We start from the raw sequence: 5588 nt of genomic DNA on the forward strand, positions 1-5588 counted from the left end.
GATTAACCCTTTATTATATCAAATAAGAAAACGCCACGTGTTCATTTATAGTACCTCATATCATATTGTTCACCTTACTATTTTTAAGTTACATTTTCATCTCATTTTGGTCACTCGCAATTGAAAAAGTACATAACTGCTACATAATAAAATTTTTTCTTTTTTAATAATAACGTGGTATTATCTTATGATGATACGTCAGAATCATCGTTAATTTTTTACAGTGAGTTATCGAAATGAAACTAAGACGTAACATTAGTATAATTTTTAAAACAGAAAATAGTTAGGTGACCAGAAAGGAATAAAAGTGATAGTTGAGTTACTAAACGTGTAGTTTACCCTTGAAAAGAGGGCGAGAAATTGAAATTCACATAAATGAAAAAGGAAGCGGATAATGAGGAATTAAATAATAATAATTTCTTCCCTTTTTTTCGAAAAAAAATCTTTCCCTCACTGCTTTTTGACTAAAACTTCAATCCATTTGCTTCAAAACTGGGAAACAAAACAAACAAGGAAGCAAAAGAGAGAGAAAAAGAAAACCCAGTTTTCTGGAACAAAGAAACAGAGTGAAAGAGAAAAAAAGGGGTCGATGGGAATTTTGAGGGAAGATGTTGTGGTGATAAATCCAGCAGAAAGTTGGAGATCCCACTGTTTAACCGTGAATTGCCCTGATAAGACTGGTTTAGGCTTGATTTGTGTAGGATTGTTTTACTCTTTGGTTTAAGCATTACCAGAGGAGGTAAGCTTCATCTACTCACCAAATTTTCAAACATTTTTGGGGTTTTTTTTACTTGCTTGTAACAATATAAATTTTGGGTCATTGTTATTTTCTTAGATTTTGTTGTATTTCTTATTTTAATGTCAAAGTGGTTTTAGTCTTTTATCTTTAATTTATGTGTAGTTAGCTAAAAACTTGATTGATTTGATCATAGTTGCTTATGATATACCCTATTTATTTACTTTTTAGTCTGTTATTGTCGTCACCAGAGATTTAAATTGGGTTGCCTTCGTGTTTATCGCGATTGTGACAATATGGGGGGGGGGTAATGCTGTTCCAGTCATTGCGGCCGTGTAATAACGGCTTTGGACGATACCTTTACCACATATAGCCGATCGCAATTTTAATCCCCGTCATTATCCTTTTGTCAATTTATTTGGGTTGATAGTTTAGGTTTAAGTCAATTACTGAACTTTTGTTTATTTCTTCTTTTGGTGGATAAGATTTCTCAACAGATGGAAAATGGTGCTAGTGCTTGGGTGGATGGAAAAACAAACACAAGGTGGGATTTGCTGGAAAAAAGGTTATTGGAAGTTTGTCCATCGTATTTTTCGACATCCGGGATTTTCGACATCCGGGATCGACTATTACAGGCCCGTAAATCACAGCCAAAGCAATTGGATGTGTTTCTTTTGAAGTTTTGGTGTTCTTGTGATAGGAAGGGATTATTACATGGTAATCTTTCTTTTTTAAATTTGTCTTTGATGGAAAATGAAATGTTTAATTTAGCCAGTGGTGAACCATCTCGTATTAGTTTTCGAGTTATTTTGGGCATTGATTTTGTTTTGCCTCAGTGCTTGATTTATAAAGTGATATTTTCTCCTCTCTTCTGTTGCAGATGTTGATGAATATTGTATATATGTATTAAAAAGTAAACTTTATTTCAATCTTGCAGCTGGATTTTAAGGATAGGAAAGGAAAAGAGGTTTTCTTATTTTTAATTACTTGGAAAATTATGGGATTTAGAAATCGACTTGTGGATAGAAATGGGAGTGTGTCTTAAAAGTACAATTATTTCTAAAAGGAAAACAGGCATGTCAAAAAGATAATGTCATGAATTTCTAAGCCTACCAATCCGTTCCGCTTAATGATACCCTTTTTAGTCAAAGGATTTGGTTATTTTTTAGGTAAGGAAGATCAAGTGTGAAACACATCAACATATCCTTTTCAGTTGTTTTCTTCTTCTTAATAGTCCATGCCTTTTAGTTGATCTAAATTCTCCTTTTCTGTTTTGATAGATAAACTCAAGTCCTTTTCGACCTGGAGCTTACAATAAAGAGAGTCAAGGTATCCCACAACTCCTGATGGAAAGTGATGGACCTCTTTTTCATCACGATACCAGGTTTGACCGTGTTGGAAACTTTTTAACTTGAAATTTGTAGTGATCGTTTTCCGATTTTCTTTTTTGCATGGCGTGGCTGTTTGCTTCTTTTAGACCTATTGAATTGTGTATACTTTTGGATTATTTGAGGTGTGAACTTTATCGTAATGGTTTCTCCATTACCAGCACTACCTGACCATGGTATGAAGTGATACATGCCATGTGCGTTAGGTGTGAAATAGGGAGGCTATTAAGGTTAACATCCTGAGCTGCAAATTAGAGTTTGTAAATCGTAATCAATTTAGTCATAAATGAACTCCAGCCAGTTTCTTTTCTCGTGAACAATTGCTATAGAAAAAAATTAGCTGACCCTATTTCCCATGTGTAATGGGGTAAGGGGGAGTAGGATAGTAGGCTGAAACGCCAGGTTTGAGAGCACTTCTGTGGGAGACTCGGCAGTCAGAATTATGAATTGCCCACCGTTGGACTCGATTCCACTACCACAAGGTTAAGAGCCTTTAAATATAAAAACTAACTGATCTCTTCAAGGGAAGGTGGTTTTCTACAAAAGTGAAGAAGTTTACCAACAGACACTCGTGAAACTTGTACCATTATGTTAATGTTAGGGACAACACATGTATTTGTTGTTTCTGATATATATACATGTATGTTGTACGTATGCATGCATGCATTTGTGTATGTAAATATTTGTATGTTTGTGTCGGGCGTGCATGTGTGATGCTTTCGTAACTTGGTTCTTCCCTTTTTCTCATTTTAGGGACCTTCTTCATACAAAAGAACGGCAGAGTCAAACAATTTTTCACTTGAAAACTGCATTGGGTGAAATATTGGTAAGTTGTGAGATTGAATCAGCTGGCCTAGAAATAACAGCATGTTCGCAAGGAACTTTGTTTCTTCCTTCCACAATCACTGAAGACATGTTCAATTTGGAGCTGCCAGCACGACATCCCGGTGGATTACTTGCATCAAACCCGATATCCGTTACCGTCGACAACACCCTTAGCCCCTCCCACACACTTATTCAAATCCTCTGCCAGGACCATAAAGGTCTAATATATGATACCATGAGAACCCTAAAGGACTACAATATCCAGGTACATATCTTGAACTACTGCCTATTTTTATTCAAAAAAAATCCTTTTTTGTTTGTATTTCTGATCCCATTTGCGCAGTACTTCAAATCTTGTTACTTAGGCTTGGGTGTGAGTGTCGGATATGTTATGTGTCCGACACAAATATTTACATACCTATGTCCAAATAAGAGTTAGAGCAACATAACTTCGAATTTGCTTGCTACCGGTAAATATAAAGAAGTAAACCTTCAATTTATGGTTTTATGCTCTAAATTTGCTTGAAATTGTCTTTGTAAGACTTGAATATCACAAGGAGTTGTTCCATAACTGCAAAAGGTTGCACAACTATGTTGCTTGTCTTCTCTCCTTGATTGCTCGATATCTTGGTCTATGCAACATATAAAAATTAACATTTAATATCAGGTTTCGTATGGACGATTCTACGCAAACCGAGAAGGCGGCTGTGAGTTGGACTTGTTCATAGTGCAAACCGATGGCAAGAAATCGTAGACTGGAATAAGCAAAACGCGCTATGCTCTCGTCTTAGGATGGAGCTTTGGTGTCCTCTTAGAGTGGCTGTGGTAAGCCGGGGCCCTGATACTGAGCTACTGGTAGCAAACCCCGTTGAATGTCCGCCAGAGGCCGCCTCTTGTTTTCCATGACATAACCCTTGCTCTCAAGAATCTCAACACCCAGATCTTTTCGGTACGAGCCTCTGTATCCATCATTAACACTTGTAAAAACTCCCCCCAATATCTAACTGCAATTCAGTTTTTATGTCGAATCCTCGCAGGTTGAGATAGGGAGACACATGATCCGGGATCGCGAATGGGAAGTATATAGGATCCTACTCGACGAAGGAGATAGTTGTCTTGTTCCGAGGAATAAGATCGAAGAGGGTGTTAGAAAAATGTTAATGGGATGGGAATGATAGATTAAGATAACTGAAAAATCATGCTTAGAATCCTAGAGTTTAATTCCACACTCACTGTACAGTATATTTTTGGTTTTTTGGGGTCTCTTTTGAGGTTCTTGTTGAATGGGTAGGCTCTAACAAGTTACCAGCCTGTAAATTTGTGAAGTTACCTTAAAAAAGAAATGAAAAAGACGTTCTCTTTTACACCTGTGTGACACATGCATCATAAAGCTCACATCAAATGAAGAATTAATAACTCTTTCAAGCCTAGGAAAAGAAGACCACAACAGAAATAGACTAATATTATCTATTTATTTTTCACAAATTCATTCTCACCATCACCACCTTTGCAATCCACTTTTACAAGGGAGATTTTTTGATTTCTTAATTATCATACTTTATTTTTAAGTTCTTTATATTTTGTTTATATTGTTCTAATATTATTCCTTACATTATTTCCGGCATTTAAAAGAAACCCTAATAACTCTATTTGTTGTCACCACCTTCCCCTATTCATTTCTCATTGTTCTTCATTGAGTCTAGAGCTTTCTATGTTTGATTTTTCAACAAGAGCACCATTCATTAATCCGTCACCACTTCTATATCACAATGGAAAAGATATTTGGTCATTTTCGGTTCACACTTTTTAGAACTTGAAATTTTAATCTTTAACTCAAATGTAGTCGTAAAATTTGTTGAGTCATAGACTAATTACGTTAATAGTTGTTATTTATTGAAGTCCTGAATTTGAACACGATAATAAATTATATACTTATCTCTTCCGATACTACTAAATTTTTTTGGAGTAGAGTATCGTAGCAAGTCATGAAAGTAAAGTATGTAAACATTTCAAATCTTTCTACGAGGATTTAAAACAACCACCTAAATAATGATATGAAAAATTTGACGAGTATTGATAAGCTATGATTTTACTTTTGTTGACGTGCACAAATGGTTTTATACTAAATTGGTTGATGGTAGCTATGTAGTTATATGTTTATATGTTGATGGTATGTTTATTTTCTGTAACTAGTATGGCTTGTTACTTGAAACAAAGAGAACTTATTTCAAATTTTGAAATAAAAGACGAGTGAGGAAAGTACCATATCGAGTGTTAAAACCCTAAGGGTGCGTTTGGTTCACGGAATGTAAGATTATCAGTGGGAATAAAAGATTTCCAGGGAATAGGATTAATGGGAATGTTGTATTTTGTGTTTGGTTGGTTTAGCAGGAATGTAAGATTACCGTATTTGGTTAAAGGAATAAAAGATTATTGTAATGTATATTTGACCAAATTGTCCTTATTATATATTTGTATAATATTAGAAATTGTAAAATATTTATATATTTTCTTTAAAAAATTAAATTCATAATATTTATATAATTTTTTTTACAAAATTAAAAATATAAAAGAGGTTTAATGAAAGGGTAAATTTTTTTTAACCCCTGAACTTCATATAAAATTTTAATTATAATTTT

At 34.5% G+C, this 5588-nt stretch overlaps 1 pseudogene; it reads left to right on the plus strand.

The window, feature by feature from the left end:
* Nucleotides 1-1435: 1435 nt before the first annotated feature.
* On the plus strand, nt 1436-4271 carry LOC120156117 (annotated as a pseudogene).
* The last annotated feature ends 1317 nt before the right edge of the window (nt 4272-5588 follow it).

The sequence above is a fragment of the Hibiscus syriacus genome, unplaced genomic scaffold (genome assembly GCF_006381635.1).
Source record: "Hibiscus syriacus cultivar Baekdansim isolate YM2019G1 unplaced genomic scaffold, ASM638163v2 tig00111213_pilon, whole genome shotgun sequence".
NCBI classification, from domain to species: domain Eukaryota; kingdom Viridiplantae; phylum Streptophyta; class Magnoliopsida; order Malvales; family Malvaceae; genus Hibiscus; species Hibiscus syriacus.